The 21,648-nt window shown below is 33.9% G+C and overlaps 1 long non-coding RNA gene across 1 annotated transcript in view; it reads right to left on the reverse strand.

Annotated features, from left to right (window-relative positions):
• Positions 1-21,648, reverse strand: part of LOC118191728 (uncharacterized) — a 44,142-nt gene that overhangs the window by 21,369 nt on the left and 1,125 nt on the right. The gene's annotated exons all lie outside the window — the stretch shown is intronic.

Consider the following 21,648-nt stretch of genomic DNA (forward strand, 5'->3'; position numbering starts at 1 on the left):
ACTATTATTTTTCAATTCAACTTAATAAAATCTGTAAATTTATTTTCAATGATTGTAACACTAATCATAACTATTGCTGGATCATTCATAATAACACTCCTGTCATTAATACCATTCAAACCATTAACATCCAAAACATTAACTGCTATGACTTTGAAAACTTATATACCTCACTTCCTCTAGAAGAAATCTATACCAGTCTACTTGTTCTACCTAAACTCTTCCCTGATATGCTCAATATCATGACTCTTGACAAATGGAAAACCTACTTAAAATGCACACTTTTTCATAACTACATCAAGTTTCAAAATCAACTTTTTAAACAAGTCAGAGGATTGCCAATGGGCTTACATTCCAGCACCTCGGTCTGTAATATCTTTTTATGTGTCAAAGAATTTAACTTCCAAAAAAATCTACAACCACAAGAGTTAAATTACTACAAACACACCTACAGATATATTGATGACCTTATTACAATTAATAATTTTGGTAAAATTGAACACTCCGAGATTTATCCGAATTGTCTTACACTTAATAAAACTAATAATTCACAAAATAGCATAGACTTTCTAGATCTTCAAATCATTAACTACAAAAAAATTTTACTTTTTGACAAAACAAGAAACTTCAATTTCAATACTAACAAATTAATAAATTGGAACTCCAACATATCCAAAAAAGTAGTTAACAATACTATAATTAATCAAATACAATGAATTAAAATTATATGCACAGATACAATAGATTTACAACGCGAAATTTTACTCCTTATTAAAATTCTCAAAAATAATCTAATTCCCATTCAATTTATCAACCATTGCCTTAAAAGAGCAGGCGTTAAATACTCACTCTAAATCATTTAACTGATAGGGATATGATAATTTGTTCCTAAACCTGAGAAGGCGGTATAAGTTGGATGACTGTCAGTTGAAGGATTTGTATATAGTGTAATTACTCAATTGTATATATTGTAAAAAGCTAATTGTCTTCAAACCTTTACTGTTACTATACTGTTACTAAAAAAATGGGCCTATTTCATGACTCTAGTCTGTCTAATAGCTCTTGGACAGTGAAAATTCCTTTTTCCTTTCTTAAATTCTTAATCATTGCGACACGACAATTAGCCAGAAATTAATTAATTTCCATTCACTAATATTTTCAAAAAAATCTTAACTGACAGTCTCACTCAAATAAGAACTCCACATAATACATCCCTCAAGAATTCCAAGTCCCACCCAGTACCATAAATTACTTCACCCAAGTCTTACCGACTGATATTATTCAAAGCCCCCACTGCTGCTAAGAATTTTCGGACACCCTACACTTATGAGTCAGACTCAAAGAGAACACTTTGCCAACTCCCCCACTAGAAAGAATGTAAGTTACTTAATACCTTTTCTGGCCTTTATATCTTCATGTACATTCACTGTTCTTATTATATATTATTTTTTATATTATTTTTATATTGTCTTTGATTTGTTTTTACAAAGTTTGCATTATTTATCTTATTTTGTAATCTTCTATGTTTATTTCAACTTTACTTTGAATTCGATTTCATAATGATTACAAATAATATAGAACTCAAATGCATAAACATGAAAGTGTCGGGAACGGTTACTCAGGTTAATTAGGATTTCTCTATAGTAATTGCTTTTTACTCCAAATTGAATTGACTAAAATGCTTCATAAGAATAAGATCTTTGAATATCAGCATTGGATCATAATCCCTTCTATTCGCGGAAATAGTTGGTCTGACTAGAATTGCCGGTTTGGCTTGAACTTATAACTCGAGTAAAGACGAAACACTTTCGTATTTACGTTTTTTTTTTTTTTTTTTCCAATTATTGTTCATTGAAAGGGAGTTGGTTTGTTCCCCTTGAAAAGTCAACTAATTTCCGCTCAATGACAATGATTACATGTTTTTAATTTTTCCTTTTACAATTGAAATTTTATTCTTCCTTATGATTTAACTCCAGTCCCCGTTAAAACATTATTAACATTTTGCTTTCAAATTACTTCAAAACATCTTTCAAAATATAACTTACCAGTATAGATTCACTTTTTAAAAATAATTCTACTTTAATTAAACTTAGGAGATAATATAATCAATTAATCAATACTGTTTAGGAAATAAATTATATATATATAAAGTTTGAGTAAATTCGGAAAAAAGTAATCCTAATTATCTTATTTAAGGAAAAGGTGTAGCCAAGAAATTAATGGTATAAAAATAAGTCAACCTTTTGTACTGCAATCTTAAACAAGTTTAAAAAATTGAGATCTTAAAAATTAAAACTAAAGTTAACAAAAACTAAAAAAGCAGCAATGAAAAATGAGCACATGAAGCTTGTAGATAAAAATGCGGAAAAAAAAAAAAAAAAAAAAAATACCGCAAAACAAAATATTTATCTCCCTTACCGCTTCAAGCCGAACTTGTCAAGTGGTAAGTGTTTGAAACACTAAACTCGGTCGATTATATATAAATACGCGTATTAAACATATTGAAAGTTCAAGGTTAGCAGACTTTTTCTTTGTAAAAAGGTTGCGTCTGAATTGACAAGGGGTACCCTAGAAAATTGAGATAAAAAGGCTAATATGTCAATTCACTGCTGAATATATACGTATATACTAAAATGGCGGCATTTGGGGATTGAACCGATAATTTTTGTATCCAAGATTCAAGAGAAAAGATAATTTCTGAAATGGAAAACTGGATTTATACAGAATGGAATTTTTACTTGGAGTAGTTTATTAAGAAAAAAAGAGATAATGAAAAATATAAAGTCAAACAAGAAGATGAATATTGTAATTAATGTTGATATAAATCAGGTACTGACTAATCGTGGGCGTTTTCCGGCTTATTTTAATCGGTTCCATCTATAGAAGAATGATAAATGCTTAATTTGTGATAAGTTTGGGGACGCCAGGCACTTCGTCGATGAATACTTACCCGGAGTCTTACCCGGAATGCAAGAGAGAAATATAGAAACAATTTTAAGGAAGATTTTAAAAGGAATTATTCAAATTTGAAAGATTTTGCAGAGACAATAATGAAGATTATAAACACGAACAAGATAGAACTGGAATTCGGCACTGAGACTCAGATTTTGGACTTTATATATATATGTTTTTTTTTTTTTTTTTTTCCCGTCCCATTTTTTGATCATACGCCCGGCTTGTGCCATCTAGGAGGATCGGGGCTGTGCCCTTATAATACTACTACTAATAATAATAATAATAATGCCTATATATATGAAGTAAGAAATTTAAAACTAATGTTTCAAAGACCAAATATTTTGAAATTCATAATTAATAAATTTATACCTATATATAAATTTTCGGAATTAAACTTCCTACATATAAGTTCCCTCTTTTTTTATACTACTACTAGATTTATATTAGGAGAAAATATAATAATATTTCTTTAGTAAATAAACTATATATATATTATAATATTGTATGATCTTAAATTTATTTAGTGCGAAAACAAGTTATTCTACTACTTGCGCAATTGCTGCAAAGTAAGTTAATAATAATTTATTTACTAAATAATATTGATTAATTGATTATATTATCTCCTAAGTTTAATTATAGCAGAATTATCTTAAAAGAGTGAATCCATACTAGTAAGTTCTATTTTGAAATAACTTGATTGTAAATTGTTAAAAATGTTTTAATGGGAACTGGAATTAAATCATGAATAACAAAATCTAAATTGTAAAAGGAATAAATTAAAGGCAAGAATTAAATTAAATGTATGTAATCATTGTCATTGATCGGAAATTAGTTGACTTTTCAAGGGGAACAAACCAACTCCCGTTCAATAAACAATAATTAAGAAATAAATACGAAGGTGTTTCGTCTTTACTCGAACAATATACTCGAGCAATAAGCCAAACCGGCAATTCAAGTCAGGCTAAATATTTCCGTGAATAGAAGGGATTATGAACCAATGCTAATATCTAAAGAACTCATTTCTGTTAAGCATTTTAGCTAATTCAATTACTCAATAATTTTGAGTGAAAAGCAATTTCTGCAGTAAAATTTGATAATGTTCGCGTAACCGTCCCCCGACACCCCCGTGTTTATGCATTTGAGTTCTATATTATTTGTAAAAATTAAACATTGGAAATTGTCATTATGAAATAGAATTCAAAGTATAAAGTTGAAATAAACATTAGAAAATTACAAAATATAAGATAGATAATGCAAATTTTGTAAAAACAAATCAAAAAATAAAATAAAAATAAAAATTATAATAAGAAAAGTGAATTTACATGAAGATATAAAGGCAAGAAAAAGTATTAATTAACTTACGTTCTTTCTAGTGGGGAGTGGGCAAACTGTTTTCTTTGCGTCTGACTCAGAAGTGTAGTGTTTCCGATAATTCTTTAGCGGCAGCGGGGGCTTTGAATAATATCAGTTGGAAAGACTTGTGTGAAGTAATTTATGGTAGTGGGTGGGACTAGGAATTCTTGAGGAATGTATTCTGTGGAGTTCTTATTTGAGTGAAACCGTCTGTTAAATTTTTCCTTTTAAATACTAGTGAATGGAAATTAATTTCTGGCTAATTGTCGTGTTGAAACGATTAAGAATTTAAGAAAGGAAAAAAGGAATTTTCACTATCAAAGAGCTATTTGACAGACTAAAGATTATGAAATAGGCCCATTTTTTTAGTAACAGCATAAATGTGAAGACAATTAGCTTTTTACAATATATACAGCTGAGTAATTACACTATATACAAATCCTTCAACTGATAGTCATCCAACTTATACCGCCTTCTCATGTTTAGGAACAAATTATCATATCCCTATCAGTTAAATGATTTAGAGTGAGTATTTAACGCCTGCTCTTTTAAGGCAATGGTTAATAAATTGATTGGATATTAGATTATTTTTGAGAATTTTAATAAGGAGCAAAATTTCGCGTTGTAGATCTATTGTATCTGTGCAGATATTTTTAATTCATTGTATTTGATTTATTATTGTATTGTTAATTACTTTTTTGGATATGTTGGAATTCCAAATAAGGAGAAAAGGGAAGGTTGCGAAACGCTAAGATAAACCTACACCCCATTTCCATATAGTTCTTGAGATTCGAAACCCAGTTCTTCTGTATAGGAGCAGGTTTCATTGAGCTTCATATCATCTGCTCAGCTATTTAGACTATTTGGGAAAAAATCAAATTTGAAAAATGTCAACAGTTTCATACACTTTGACATCGACGAAACATGTACAGGTAAAATGGCCAAAACAAAATTCTGGAATTTCCGCGTAATTCATAGAGGAAAGGAATGTTTTTCAGATTTCTAATTAGTTAATTTTGCTAAAGGAAGCAAAATTTCGGTCGAAATCGGTTCTAAGTTCCGGTTTGCTCTATTTCACGAGTGATTCTTTCGCACTTTTCGAGCACATATCACTTTCACGATCCTGAGCACTCTGTTTCATGTTGACGGCAGTTTAAAAAAATAAAAATAAAAGTAAATGAATAGAGGAACAAGTCTCCTGGAAGAAGATATTGCCATTTTAGCGTTTCGAAAGCCTGCACGCTACGAACTCGTTTGTTACCATTGGACAAAATATGCTTCTAGGAAGTGTGGTATAAAATTTTATTTTCATTTCAGCTCCGCATTCCCGATTGGATATCAAAGCACTCACATACTTTGGATAGCTGGAAGTATTTTCGGACTTTCCCTTTCTTCCAGTTCCAGCAATACCGGAAGTATTCCGGATTGAGTTTTTTTCTCTTAAGAAATAACAGATGTTGTATTCTGTACGTCTTGTTTTCACTTTATGGTTTTTTTCCTGTTATAATTAATCATCTTTTGACTAATTCGATTTCACATAAATCCAATTAAAATGATACTTTATTTAGGAATGCATAAAATGTTACATTCATCTCTTGAATATAGTTTCGAGAGGATAAAAAAATTTGCTTCATGTGCTTTGGTGGAATTTAAGCATTTTAAAAAATTTGTTGCTATGCCATTCGCTTTCATATATGTTTTACATATTTATAGATCTCGGAAGACAGAAATCAAAGAATGTCATGTTTATTTGAAACTCTAGTTTGAAAATGTAATATCAATGAATAATTTTTTTAAATAGAGCATCTATCTTCGTCTTGGTAACCGCGTCCACATATATTTAAATATATATTTTGAATTCAAAAGAATGGTCATAAAAACTTTAACTTTCGCATTTAGTACAATTTTGATTATCCGAAATGAGTGTGATAAGGAGAGGTTCAGATAATTAATTTTAACATTAAAAATAAAAATCTGATGTGGACACCACATGAGTTCCTTGTACGGAATATTAAATTCTACACATTTTTGGCTGCATTTCACTTAAACTTATTTCCTCGAATTTCATTAGAGATATATTTCTCATTCAATCAATTCAGTTCTCATTCGCAGATTAAAAACTCAAAACATCTTCACTGAAAATTGTAAAATGCGGAAAAATATAAAACACCAAATACAGCTAAAAATAGTTAAAAAATTTCTTTTACAATTAAAATTAGAGTTTCTACACAAAAAACAATCTATACGTCCAGCGGGCAGGAATGCAGATTTTTTGATTCACAAAGCTGAAAGTTTACTTTTGATGCCATTCGGGAAAAAGACACGGAAGTTGGTGCCCAAAATGACTTATTTCACTGCTCTGTTAAGAGTTTCAAACGTAAACAATGGCGGCTTCGTTAGGTTTAGTAACACTTTAGCAACTTTTAAATTACTCATAATTGGACAAATATTGCATTAAGATTAATTAAAGGCACAGAATCCTTAACCGAAACAGAAGAACAACACAATTCAATCACTTTTAAAGCAAAAACTGCACAATTTACCAACATAAAACATTTACGTGCGTACAGACGTCACGGAAAAATCTCTTCTGAATCCATTTTACAATCCGTTTTGGAAAAAGAGTCTTTTGTTCTGTCCGTAGGTAAGATGTCACGCAAAATCATAGGCATTCGAGAGCAGTCAAAATGAATATTTTGTTTGAAATATGATACCCGAAATTTTTCGCGATTGCAATACTTCCTTTACTTTGTAAAAAAATGTAAAAAGGATTATCATAAATAAATGTTTAGTTTTAAACATTACATTAACTAAATGCAAATTTATTTTCAAATATTACGTATTTAGCTAATCTTTGTAATATGGTAACAGGTAGTTTGGCGACATTTTGGTAAGGCGATAAAGGTTACTAGCTAGGACTTTAGCAGTGTACATGGATAAAGTCAAGAGTGTGCGCAATGCCATTTTCCTGCAATTCTGGGATGTTTTTTTAAGCGAAAATAGGTCGACGTGTACATGGATGATACCGTGTATGTGCAATTCTTAAAAACGCGGCAAGCAGTGGGCGATTCTGCACTTTCTTCCAATTTTGCACCTAATCTTCGTCATGATTAAGCACTTTTGTTCCATAAAAGTTCTAGCATACGCGTAATTCGGTTACTGTTGAGAAAAAAAATTTTGAGTTAAAAAAAAAAAAAAAACATGCCTTTACTTTGTGAAAACAAAATGGCGTCCATAAAGAAACTAGCAGGTTGCTGTAGCAGACTTTCTTTGGCTGTAGCAGGGTTGGACCCAAATTTTCGCCAAAAAATCGCCAAGTTGCCATAATCCAAAGATTAACCATGTATTTTTATTTCGACGTTAAATTATGTGTTTAAGGGTAGAACAAGCGTATTATCCGCAAGTATTGATTTTCCTAAATTATCCGACACTAACACCTTTAAGATTACAAAATTTTTAAACAATTTTGTAGTTAATTTTTCTTTTAACTCGAAGCACAATCCTTTTGAGAAACACCGAATAGTAGTATTTCGCCCTGACCTGGATTACTGGCTAACGGACGGGCTGCATATATGTTTTCGCGATTTTACCCATGTGTGATGTGAATACGATTCAGTTTCCCACAAAAAGTCCTCCACGAAGGTATTCTTTCTTTGGCAGATAACCTTTGCATTCTTTTCCTAAATTAAACTTGTTTAGTCTAATTTAGTGCTATGTTAAGATTAAGTCCAAGATTTAATCGTGGCCAAGGAAAAGTGTAGCCCTTGTCGTTATAAAGGCCTTGGGCACCTGACGAACCTAAAAATTGCCCAGTTCTGTCTGAATTTTAATGGAGAACAGTTAAGGAGAACGGATCCAAGAGTGCTAACCACTAATCAGTTGAGAGGGCTTTCAACGAGACAGTACTTTCAGTACAGCCATGTCGCAGTGACACTATACATTTGCAACCACCATGCCTTCTCCGAGATCCAAACCCGGGCCCAGCCTTATGGCCCAGCCGGCTTCCTTATCACAAAGCCGACAAGGCGGCTAGTTAAATTTTTTTTACAAATATTTTACCAATTTCTGTTTTTTTTTTTTTTTTTTTTTTTTTTTTTTGAGGGGGGGAGTTAGATGCCATAAATAGGTATAATCTATGAATAAAACTTCATTTCCTGTTTTATCCATGGATCATACACTTTCAAAGATTGTGGCAGAATTGGAGAAGGGAGGGTTCTGAAATAAGAACTGTTACGGTAAGGCAGAAAATAGATGTACTTAAGAATTTTGATTTAAAAAAAATCTTAGATATCAAAAAATTAAATTATAAAATATGAGAGGATGTACAATCGGAAAATTTCGAAGAATTCCACTGAACACAGCGGCATTTTATTTCCGGAATTTTCCTGGAACGTAAAAGATGTTTCTAACTTTATAATTATTTGTATTGTTTAATTTTTATAATGTTTTACATGCTTTAAAATTCTTTAAAATCTTTTTGAGAAAGATTATTAAAAATCTTTGAAGTTCTTAATGGTCTTCGAGGCATTTTGTTGCAATCAAAGTCTTCAGAGGACAATTTAAAAAAAAAAAAAAAAAAAAAAAAAAAGCAACTTTTCTCTTATTTCGTGTATTGAATTTGTAGGCTTCCACCACTTAATTAACTTGACTTATTAAGACGGTCTGATCATTTATCGCTCTGTTTAAGTTGCGTTCTACGGGTTCGCGGATTTGGAGTAATTGACGACAACACTTAAGGACGGATGAAAACACAATTTATTCACCAGTATTGTACAGGACAGTTCCAAAGACACGTTTGCAATCGTCGAAAAACTACGATAAACAGGCTGAAACAATCAGCAGCACAGCCTCACGGCAAAGTCTAAATAAAGCTGCCGAGTCGGTCGATCGCTCGGAGCTCAACGTATAAGTATTTCTCCCGCCTTTCTAGCATGCCTTCATGGTGTGGTGGTCTGCACGCTGGGTGCGTATTCCAGAGGTCCGTGGTTCGATTCCGGTGAAGGCGTTGCTCGTTTTTCAATCTCTCTTGCCTCCAATTAACCTAATGTCTCTACTAATGCACTCAAGATACTCTTCGCAATAAAACTCACGGTACTCTGACGTTAAACTTAAGATACGCTGTTACTCCTCTCAAGTGAAACGGTGTCTGAGCATCTGGGTATCTAAGCCAAAGCCCTACCCCATGTAGGATATTTTATAACGTCGCGAATAAATTTTCTATTAAATAACCTTATAAGCTCATGATAGCATTTAAAAAAATAAATAAAATAAGACTTATTTTTTATGGCATCTTGAATCTTTTAGGGGAGCAAAAACCGAGTAATAACACTACAATACAGAACAAATGCATTGAAAATATAGAAATTAATTATCTTACAGGTACATGTAAATCATAGATGCATTATAAATAAATGTATCTGATACTAATATGCAGAATATGGACAATAATGAGAAAAAGACTACCCCAGGAGGGTTACATGATCCAAGTGTTCAGTATAGCTAATGGTCTGTTGATATTGTTGCGTGCGTACGGGTTCGTTATGAAATGAATGCACAAGTCCGATGAAAAATGAACAAAAATTTATTATTATCACAACAAAAATGCTTAAATTTTCTCAAATTATCATGCAGTATTACAATATCTCACAGTAGTTTTCTTTTAACTACTCAAATGTCCAATAGAACGTAATTCAAAACAGCTAAAGAACGCTAATCCGCGAATTCGCTACAATCAACAACAGTAGTTTTCTAAACAACAACAAACTAAGCAACTACTACAAACTGAGATGTTTTCCTCCTTTTATAAGATTTTAAAATCACGCGCTAGAATTTTCCAGTACTTTCTCGAAATCAAAAAGAGATATTTATTTATTTAATGCACGCGCTCTTGTATTTTCAATTTTCCGGCTTAGCTTTCTTTTAATATTCGTCACGCGCTGCACTGCGCGAGAAATAAAACCATTTAATTTCTAATTGTACTAACATTAGCTTTTTAAATACCAAATTCGTAACACTGCCCCCTTCCCAAGGACTGCACGTCCCGGGCAGTACAATCCCTGGACAGGAAGCAAAACTTACAACTGTGGCATAAATGCATTAAGAAGCATTACATTACAATAATAAACAACATGAACAATAAATGCAATACATAAAACAAATCAAATGCTATCAAATACAAATCAAATACACATTTAAAAACAAAAATGGACCATGGTCTTATACTATTTACAATTATTTACATTATGTACTATGGCCATAGTAATGAGCTAACCTGTCGTAATGAACGACTTTAGGTTTAGAGTTCGAAGACTTACGAATCCGAACCATGACGTCATTTAGCCTGTTTAGGATTGTGTGCGAACCATCCCAAGGTGACTGTAAATCAGGCCTGACTCCTTTTCGTCGAATCGGGTTCCACAACCACACCTTGTCTCCTTCGTTGGATCTATGTCCAGCAGCTCTCGTGTTGTATCTGGTCTTCACTTTCTCCGTCGCCAAGTTCACTCGCTTTCGTGCGGAACGGTGCATCACTTCAAAACGGGCCTTGACATCTTGGATGTGTTCCTCAGGCGATGAAGGCGCATCCGTACGGCGATGAAACAGGCGGTCACAAGGCAGACGAAGGTCTCGACCGAAGAGCATCTGAGATGGAGAATAGCTGGTAGTCTGGTGTTTCTTTTCGACCCTAGCATGATTTCGGCTGTTTCTCGAGCTGGTTCTTTCGGACAAAGCGTCGGCATTTCCAGGTGAGGATCCCTTCTTAGGATGGATAGTCATGTCTTCAGATCCTGAAAGCAGTTTGTTGTTTTTCAAGTATAAGGAAAAATTGTATTTCCTTAAAAAGTCCAATCCGAGTATGCATGGATCTGTAATATCCGCCACATATGCCGTGTGATGGTAGGCGGCACTTCCAAACGTGATGTTTACGTTTAACTTCCCAGTTATGTCGATCTTGTCACCAGACGCAGTCTGAAGGGTAACACAGGATGGCGTCCAAATAAGTTTATCTTTAAACTGTTCAGCTAAATCTTTCCTAATGATGGTAACATTAGCTCCTGTGTCAATGATCATTCTGCAAGGAACTCCATCGATATTCCCATTGATGGACAGTCCGTTATTGTTGCCACTCACTGTATAAATTTTAAGAGCTTTAAAACAAGGTTTTTCACTATCTGGCAACCTCCGTTCCTCGATATGGTCACTAATTTGTTTACTGCGTTGTTGCTGGGAAATGGTCTTATTTTCCGTACCTCGGGGTGTTCTGCAGTTTCTTCGTATGTGGCCTTCAACTCCGCAGTTCCAGCACTTTAGAATTAGTTTCTTTTCACTTCTGTTCCGTCTCAAGCCACTGACTTGTCTGGTAAAATCATCTGCTTTATATTCCGTACCCTGGGGAGTTCTGCAATTCCGTCTTAGGTGACCTTCACTACCACATCTCCAACACCTTAGAGCCACTTTCTTCTCGCTCCTACTCCGTATCAAATCTTCGACTTGTCTGGCTAAATCATCTAAACGAGCCATCAGTTGATCCACTGGCTCATGGACTCGCACAGCTCTAACTGGGTAGCGATCTCTACTAGTTGCTTGCTGGGCTGCCTCGAACTTCATGGCGTACAACAGAGCGCTTTTTAAATCTTTTACATCCGCCATTCGTAGAGCTTTCTGTATTTCAGTATCTCGGATGCTGTCGATAAAGTATTGCAAGGACAGGATTTCCCTTGTTTCTGTCGGGCATTCCGAAAAGGCGAGATGGGACAGCCTTTCAACATCCGCGGCGAGCTCCTGAAGTGTTTCGGTAGGCTTCTGTTGACGAGATTTTAATTGGAGCCTGCTGTAGTCTTTTAAACACTTCTCCCCAAAGCGCAACTCCAAGGCGCCGGACAGAGCTTCGAAATCTAACCTTTTGTTTTCGGGAAGAGTCTGAAGGATATCCGCTGCGTCGGCTCTTAGAGAAGCGGCGAGATGACAGGCCTTAGCTTGGGAATCCCATCCATTCGCATCCGCCACGATAGAAAATTGTGTCTTATACACCTGCCAGGAGGTCTTCCCATCATATGTGGATAGCTTCAGAGGTGGACGAGCAGGCATTGGTAAGAATTTAAAATCATCACTCCTGCTCCCTGCCGACGCTACGAATTTCTTTAAAGTATCCATTTCTTTGGCAACTGCAGAAACTCTCTCATCAATTTGTTCTTTTACAGAAGAAACTCTTTCTTCTATTTCTTCTTTCACCGAAGAAACTCTTTCTTCAATATGTCCAACTTTATTTTCAACTGCGTCAATTCTGCCTTCCATAGCTTCAAATTTATTTTCTATTATGCAAGTAATTTCTCTTTTCATTTCTTCTTGACCAGCTTGAACGGCTTTCATTTCGTCCTTAACGGATTCCTGGCCCAATTTCATTTCTTCCTTAACGGATTCCTGGCCCAATTTCATTTCTTCCTTAAATGATGCTTGGCCAGCTTCCATCTTTTCTTGGAATGCAGCAAAAGCACTAATGAGCTGTCTCAATTGTTCTTCCATCGCTCTTGTTATTGGCATTCAAACCCCACTCCTGACACCAAAAATTGTTGCGTGCGTACGGGTTCGTTATGAAATGAATGCACAAGTCCGATGAAAAATGAACAAAAATTTATTATTATCACAACAAAAATGCTTAAATTTTCTCAAATTATCATGCAGTATTACAATATCTCACAGTAGTTTTCTTTTAACTACTCAAATGTCCAATAGAACGTAATTCAAAACAGCTAAAGAACGCTAATCCGCGAATTCGCTACAATCAACAACAGTAGTTTTCTAAACAACAACAAACTAAGCAACTACTACAAACTGAGATGTTTTCCTCCTTTTATAAGATTTTAAAATCACGCGCTAGAATTTTCCAGTACTTTCTCGAAATCAAAAAGAGATATTTATTTATTTAATGCACGCGCTCTTGTATTTTCAATTTTCCGGCTTAGCTTTCTTTTAATATTCGTCACGCGCTGCACTGCGCGAGAAATAAAACCATTTAATTTCTAATTGAACTAACATTAGCTTTTTAAATACCAAATTCGTAACAATATTATCAAGATCATTAGAGTCGTAAATGGCAATTTTGATAACAGGGTTGTCTAAAGTTTTTTGCTTCTCATGAAACGTTTTGGAAATTTTATAATAGTGGGTTCGAAGCTGACTGACCCTTAATTCCTCATGAATTCTCCGATTTCTGATGTACTGCTGTGAGTTAGTGATCTGCATGAGTTTACAATTTCGGGCGGTTTGAAGCCGCTTTCCATTCGTAATTCTTGCATATGCCCATACAGGCATGCATAACAAAGTAATGGACGGAGAATGGATTTATAAATGAGTAGCTTATTACCTATAGATGAAACACCGTTTCGAGCAATTGGGGAATACACTGCTATTCCGGGTACAAGCAGGGTTTATATAGATTTTGACCTGCCTTCGAGAACATTCTGGGGTAAACCGGTAAGAATTCGTTCAAGATAATGTTCTCGCTCCGTAAATGGCATATCGCCAATTTTGCCACCAAATTCGCGCCAAATATGGCAACCCTAAACCCGCTTTGCGAAGAAGCTATCTTACCGCAGCTGCGTGTTTCGTGTCAATATGTAGACACAGAAAATCTAAACAAGCCTTTATATTTAAACTTTAACTTAACAATGCACGGCTTGTGCTTAGAAATCAGTCTCCGCTGCTTGCGGGATTTCAAAGTAACATGAAACTATAAATTAAATTAGATATTAGTTGACTCCGGAGACTGACACAGCCTAACAAGCCAAACAAGTGTTTGCATAATTCTACCTGATTGAGCGAGTAACTCGGCTATCTTCATTCTCAGGGCAAGGGAATAGTAAAACGTTCAGCGTCGCTACCAAAGCTCTCCGTTTAATTTTCAAAAATTCTGTTCTTACATACACATATTTTATTCACATCTTGCTGCGAGCTAACGAAAAACAGAACTGGCAGTAAAATTTAAATTCTAAGCTTTAGCAACGAAAAGTCAGTAGATATAATGTCATCCTGGTGTTTAAAGTAGCTTTATAATGCGTATGTGAAATACTTTGCTTCTGTGCACCCTTTACAATATTCACGAATGTTTATACGTATATTATAAGAATGTAAAGTCTCTGAACTTTTCAAAAGTATTTTTAAGCATTCCTAAGAAATCTTTCTCTACCCGGAATCTTGTAAAGCAAAGAAAGAAAACTGTTTTTGAAAGAAGGGAAATATTTTAAAACTTCCCTAGGTTCTCAAAGTATACTTGTAAAATTCATAGTAAATAATGCTAAGAATTAAGAATGGTAAATATAATGTAACTAACGCATATAAATAGAAATTATACATTTACAGTGTAATTACAGTGCACACTTGAACGCGGAGCTGGTCATTTGTGCATAGACTTTCTAAGCCATGGACTTGCAACAATCATACCCCTGTGTCGATGGAGACGAGATAGCGGAAGATTGGAACACGTGGTAAAAGAACACGTCCTCCGTTTAAGTATATATTGTAATACCAGATGTAAAAGGGACAGGAAAGTGATCATTTATTAGCCTCTAGTTGTCCTTTGTATCTATCAGATCACCTAACATGCAGTTCCCGTACTTTGTTTGCCTCAATATCAAAACTGGGTGTTTGTTATCTGCTTTACTTGATGCGTCCTTTGTATCTATCAGATTACTAACATGTAGTTCCTGCACCTGCTTGCCTCAGTATCAAATTTCGATGTTTATTATCTGCTTTACTTGATCTATCCTTTGTATCTACATTAAATTACTAACATGCAGTTCCTGTACCTGCCTACTTCAGTATCAAAATTCGATATTTATTGTCTACTTTACTTGATGTGGAAACTTTGAAACGCGATCGCAAGTTTTTCATTAGACAGTACAAAAGCCTCAAATGCATAAACTTCGTACAAGGAAGTAGAAATGGCTTTTACAGCGGTTTTTAATAATTGGATACGAATAATTTTCTTCGGAAAAAGCATAAACTTAACCTTCCATCCATTGCTTTTTTAAAAGCGCCATTTCACTTGAAAACTAAACTGTCAGACAGTAGATGATAATTTATACTTTCAAAAATACAGTTGCAGTTAAAAAAGTAATCTCCAAACAGACAATTTATAGTTATAGCAAAGCAAAATCGTCTAAAAAATATACGAACAGCCGTTGTATAAGGATTTCATGGACAAAAGTAATGATTTAGTGGATGAATTTATGTAACACCGATCGAATGGAACGTTAAGGAACATCACGGAGTAAATATTTTCTAATTCTTCCTATGTAAAATGTTCCGATTTATGTTCTGAATATCAACGTACCTAGGCGATCTCCTCCTTTTTCTTCTAACCAGGCCATAATTTTAGGCGTTGCCTTGTCAGGACTTCGTGTTCTATGCATACTTTTGGCAAACATAATGGTGACAGTATCAATGTCCTCAACTCGAACAGTGAGCTGAATACAGCTATGTTCTTGTGAGTGCTAGAAGAATTACAACGTAAGAAGAGTGTAAAAGACCCTTTTATTTAAATCACTATTTACAGCAACTCCCGGCTCGGGAGTGATAACGGAAAAATAATGACCGCGCTTGGGTCTAAAACTGAACAATCAAGCAATTTAAAGTAACAATTTAAAGTAACACTTCAGTAGACATATAAATAGTCGCTGTCACAGAGCTTAAACGCGAGATTGGCCTATTTATGGTGCGTAGCAAGTCTTAGCTAAGTACTAACGCACTTAAATCTCTTCAATCAGTATTTGAGAAATAGCACTAAGGCGTAAGAATTTAAATACTAACTATTCTTGCGAACGTCCACCGAGCCGACGTGGTCTGAGACTAAAAGCTCTCTCACACTTGAGAAGTTCCTCACTAACCTTTAAATACAAAACTTGTCTCCAACACAAATTAGCATAAACCTGAACCGCGCGCTTATTCTGAAGGGAAGTTGAAATAAGAGTTTACAGGAAAGGGTAACTTAAAATAAAAAGAAACTTGGTTAGTTTAACTTAAAACCTTACAGCCTAACAAGGATTTATTCTTCTTATAAAGGCCTTACTCTAACTCGGATTTAAGTTCAGGGCCTTCTTATTACATGTTGCCCTTACTCGCTAATTTAACAGAGGGTAAATGAGTTCTGGTAAATTCTGCTTCATTAAATTGGGAATTTAGACCTCGAAGAAGTGGACCTTTTGATAAAAGTGCTTAAATCCGTATGACTGGGAGAGACCTTCACAAAACTTACTCCAAAATTACTGGCGAAAATTTCATTTATATCTTTGTAATGCGTTTTTGTTTGAAAATTCTGAAAATGATAATTAGGTTATTAAGATTCTTTTGATTTTACCATTACTGAAACTTAAAACGTCGTTTAAAGACTTACTTTTTTACGAATAAGATAGGAAAGGGCAAATAAAGGCATTTATTTGGTAGAAATTCTGGTAGCAATAATGTCAAGATGCTTCAAACGGAAATTCTTCACCTTCTGCATTTTAGTTAATTAGAAATGAACTGATACAATAATGGTTCATGTTTGTTTAAAACCAGTTTTTATTTCTCATGAAAATAGCGGATACTTTCAAGTACACATTGTTTCCAGATACTACTTCAGCGTGTCAAAAGAGAAAGAAGCGCCGCATCTGGTTCTTATTTTCCATAGGAATCTAATTTCCAACGGATTTTCTTCCAGCAAGTCAGGAAAGTGGATTTCCGAAATTTACCAGGAACTACTTCCGGCGAAAATCTGAACATTCATTTCCGATATCAGATAACAAGTTAGGGGGGTTACGGCTGGTTGCTAGACGATTGTGAAGAATCAAAGAAAAGTAGGAATCGGCCTTAATACTGTAGTTGATTAATGTAGTTTATTACACTTGCTTTTGTTTTCCTTTTTAATAAGCCTTTTTTATTAACTCGAAGGGCATTTGGTGTTTTGTGGCGTTTCACTATGAACGGCGTTTCACTTTTCAAATTGTTGCCACCCAATATTATCGCCCTGTATGATATTGAAAGAAATTGAATAATGAAGAATCTGCATAAATGTATATATTTTTCTCGCATTGTGATAAAACAACGGTACATAGAGCCATCCAATTTTGAATAACGTAATCCTACTGCGAATATGGACATCTGGAAGCGAAAATGTGGAACTTGTTTTATTATCTTTTTCATAGTTTTAAAACATTTATGAGTTTTTGATTAAGAAACTCAACGATTCCAAAGCGAGCAATGGCAACACTGTACGGGGGGAATTAAAATTTGAAAAGTTTCAGATTTTAAATTACGCCCAAAGGGGCGTTTTTTTAAACATTTTCTGTCTTACCTTTATTTATTAAATATCATGTTCTTCGAACTTAAACCATAAAATTCAGTTCAACAGCAGTATCGCAAAATAGTTTTTAAACTGAGTCTGTCTTTAGAATTTCCGATACACAGTCTCACGCACTGGAGATAATTTTTTTTTTTTTTTTTCTGTACAACTTTGCCATGGCTCGCTTTGAAATCATTGAGTTTGTTAATCAAAAACTCGTTAAAGTTTTACAAAATATGAAATCGATAATAAAACAAATTCCAAAGTCGGGCTTCCACATACCCATATTCGCAGTAGGATTACGTCATTCAAAATTGGATAGCTCTAGGTACCGTTATTTTATTACCATGCTCGAAATATACATACATTTATGCAGATTCTTCATTATTTTATTTCTTCAAATCTAATACAGGGCGATAATATTTGGTGCCAACAGTTTGAAAAGTGAAACAGACATTCAGAGTGATTCGACGCAAAATCGCAAAACGAAAACAATAGTCTCTCAGGGACAAAGCCCCTTTGGACTTAAAAAAAAAAGGGGGGGAGGAGTGCGTTAAACTAAAATTCTTATCTAATATATATGTAATATATATATGATTTAAAATTCACTTATTTCGATAACAAGTTATTCTGATACTTGTGCAATAGCTGCATAGTAAGATAATTATAATTTATTTACTAAAGAAATATTATATGTTCTTTTGAAATACATATGTTTACCCAGCGATTTTCTTACACTAAATATTCCTCCGGCCTCCCATCCGCCTCACAAAAAATATTGAACATAAAATTTAATATGTTCTGTTTTGAACAGAACACGTGTCACAACAGGTTATCAGATACTTAGCAGACTAACAGGGGGAGGAGGGGGAAAAATCTTATGGGGGGACCTTTAACTTTCGAAAATACGGTTTGATCTTTTTGGCATCATTTCAACTGTATTTTTTTTTTATTATTTCTTGCCTTATATTTGTCCATTCTTCTTGCTCAAAGGTTATTTTAAAGGAATATTTTATTTTCGAATTTTATAACCCATTTCTTAAGGGGTTTAAATCTGGATACTGAGGAGATATTTTGATTATTTCAAAAATCTTAAAAAGTAACTCTTTTGCCACCCGGGGAGGTAACTGAATTTGCCACCCCTCTTGATTTAGAAACAAGTACCTATAACTACTGCTCGATGAGGTTTAAATCTGAATACTGAGGAGATGTTTTGAATATTTCAAGAATCGTAAATAGTACCCATGCAGTGGCGTAGCTAGATTTTTACTGCCCGGGCAATAACTGAATTTGCCGCCCTTCTTGACGTAAAACAAAAAATGTGAAAATGTCATTTAGCAAAATAAATTAAAACTCTACTTTCATTTTTGAAGGAAAGCTTTAATTCCACCATTTTAAATTATATTACTATTTCTCTCGTTCTCTCTCTCTCTCTCTTTTTTTTTTTTTTTGTTTGTTTGTTCGGAAAATCATCGAAGACATCATAGGGGTCTACTTGATTGCTCCATTTTCTGTTGTGCGTGCAGTGCAGAAAGTTTACTTAAATGCAAAATAAACATTTGTAGTTATTAAATATTACTTAAATGATTCTTATATAGAAAACGCTTCTAATAGCTAGCAACACTTACAGAAATTGTGAAGAAAATTCGTAGTACTATTAACAGATGTGGAACTTGAACATTTTATATAAAATAATGTTTCAAGCGAAAAAGTACCCAAAATATACCGCCCGGGGCGGACCACCACTCCACCCTTCTCTACAAAAATTGAAAAAAATATATATAATTTGCGTAAATGTTTTATATAAATATGAATATTTTATATAAAATGATGCTTCAAGCGAAAAAAAAATCCCCCAAAATATACTGCCCTGGGCGGAGCACCATTCCGCCATCCTCTAGCTATGCCATTTCATCCGTGGCTGCACATTCATAACATTATGGTCGCTATCATTATGTTGGTAAAACGAGGATTTAATTCTGCAAACATCTCATATTTTTATGTCTATAATTTCAAATTTCGTTTCAAAATATTAGTCTGTTTGTATTTATTTAGAATAATAACAATATACTTAAGCTTATGATTTCAAAGTGCGACATATATCCCTATATCATTAAGAGGTGTATTTTTTTGCGAATAGTTATTTTAATTGATTACCTTTTTCTGACATTTCTCGTTTCCTGGCCAGGATGGAAATGAGTTAGGGTAGTATACTTATTTAAACTGAAGTAGCGAAAAGATAAGTCAGAGCGTATTTTATTGCTGAGTGCGCACGTTGTTCTACCAGCTGTTTGAATTCTGATTCTCGACAAACGCATTCCTGCCACCAAAGTTTTATATCACGCCGGTGTAGGTTTCTAAATAAAACCAATTTGTGTACTCTTGAAGTACTACTTTAAATTTAGTTTAGTTTACCATTATCTTTAGACTCATTTATCACCACAAGTGGATGGTGGATTTGTAAGCACAAAGACTGTGCCATCTAGCTGAGTTCAATAAAAGAGAATTTTAGACCTTTCTCCTGTCATATTTATCTTCTAGTCTTAGCGATAAGTTGCTAACAGACTTTCAAGTACGTCCAGTAGCAATATATGTTAGCCAAAAAGACTAGATCTTACGTTATAAGTCCTTCACTTTTATTTTCTGCTGTTTGGAACAATTCTTAGTTTTTAGAATTCTACTCTAGATATTATACTTGCGATAAAACTGACGAAATATGATAAATTTGATAGATCCTTATTGTCGTACGACTGTCAAGTTTTTTATGATTTTATTTTTCATAACAAGTATAAAACTTTCCTAAATAAAAGTATAGGAACTGGGAGACCACATTAAAAGTTAAATTTCGCTATTTGGCGATTTTTTTTAGCCCAAAGGGCGTTATAACAGAAGGGCTATTAATTTCGCTTTGGTGTTTTCCGTTGGAAAACGTTAAATGTCGGTTCACTTTTCAAATTGTTGCCACCAAATATTATCAGCCTGTGTTATATTTAAAGGAATTAAATAATGAAGAAATCTGCATAAATGTATGTATGTTTCTCGCATTGTGATAAAACAAGGGTACCTAGAGACATCCAATTTTGAATAACGTACGTTTCCACCCGAATATGGGCATCTGGAAGATCAAATTTGGAATTTTTTTTATTATTAATTTTATATTTTTAACACTTTAACGAATTTTTGATTGACAAACTCAACGATTGCAAAGCGAGCAATGGCACCACTGTACGCGGGGGGGGGGGAATCTTTTATTTCCACCGCGGGAGACTGTGTATCGGAAATTCTAAAGATATGCTCATTTTAAATTATTTTTCAATATTGGTGTTGAAATGAATTTTATGGTTTAAGTGCGAAGAACAGGATATTTAGTAAATAAAGGTAACACACAATTGTTAAAAAAAGTCACTTTAGTCACAAAGTCAGTGTAAAATCTGAAAGCTTTCAGATTTTTTTTTTTTTAATTTTTAATTTGGCATGTCCAAAACATGAATATTTTCGTCACTTAAAACAATTATATAGTTGGAAGTATATGACTACGACCAACGATTGTGAAAATAAAGTTCGGCTAGGGACGTTAATCTGTGTTAAGGAGGTGAAAGTACATGTATACGTTTGGTACTGCCTGCAATAAAAAAAAACGAGGTGCACAACTAGATGTAATAGTCCCGTATACAAAATTTAAACCTTCTACGGCTAATGGTTTTTTAGTTATGCGAGATATATATATATACATACCTACGTGTACAGACTTCAGAAAATATCTCTTCTGAATCTATTTTACAATCCGTGTTGGAAAACAGAGTCGTTTATTCTGTCCGTACGTCCAGACGTCAAGGGGGGGAAATGAATTCAGGAACAGTCAAGATACATATTTTTGTTGAAATATGATACCTGAAATTTTTCGCGATTATAGTACTTCCTTTACTTCGTATATCGAAGTTAAAAACAGTAAAATATTTGATCTCTTGCTTGTTTGGACAGTAAAGACCGATTCATATTATTCGGTATCTTTAAAATATCTG

This window comes from Stegodyphus dumicola, chromosome 2, assembly GCF_044657685.1.
Source record: "Stegodyphus dumicola isolate Sdum_Otavi_A_Nest chromosome 2, ASM4465768v1".
NCBI lineage: Eukaryota > Metazoa > Arthropoda > Arachnida > Araneae > Eresidae > Stegodyphus > Stegodyphus dumicola.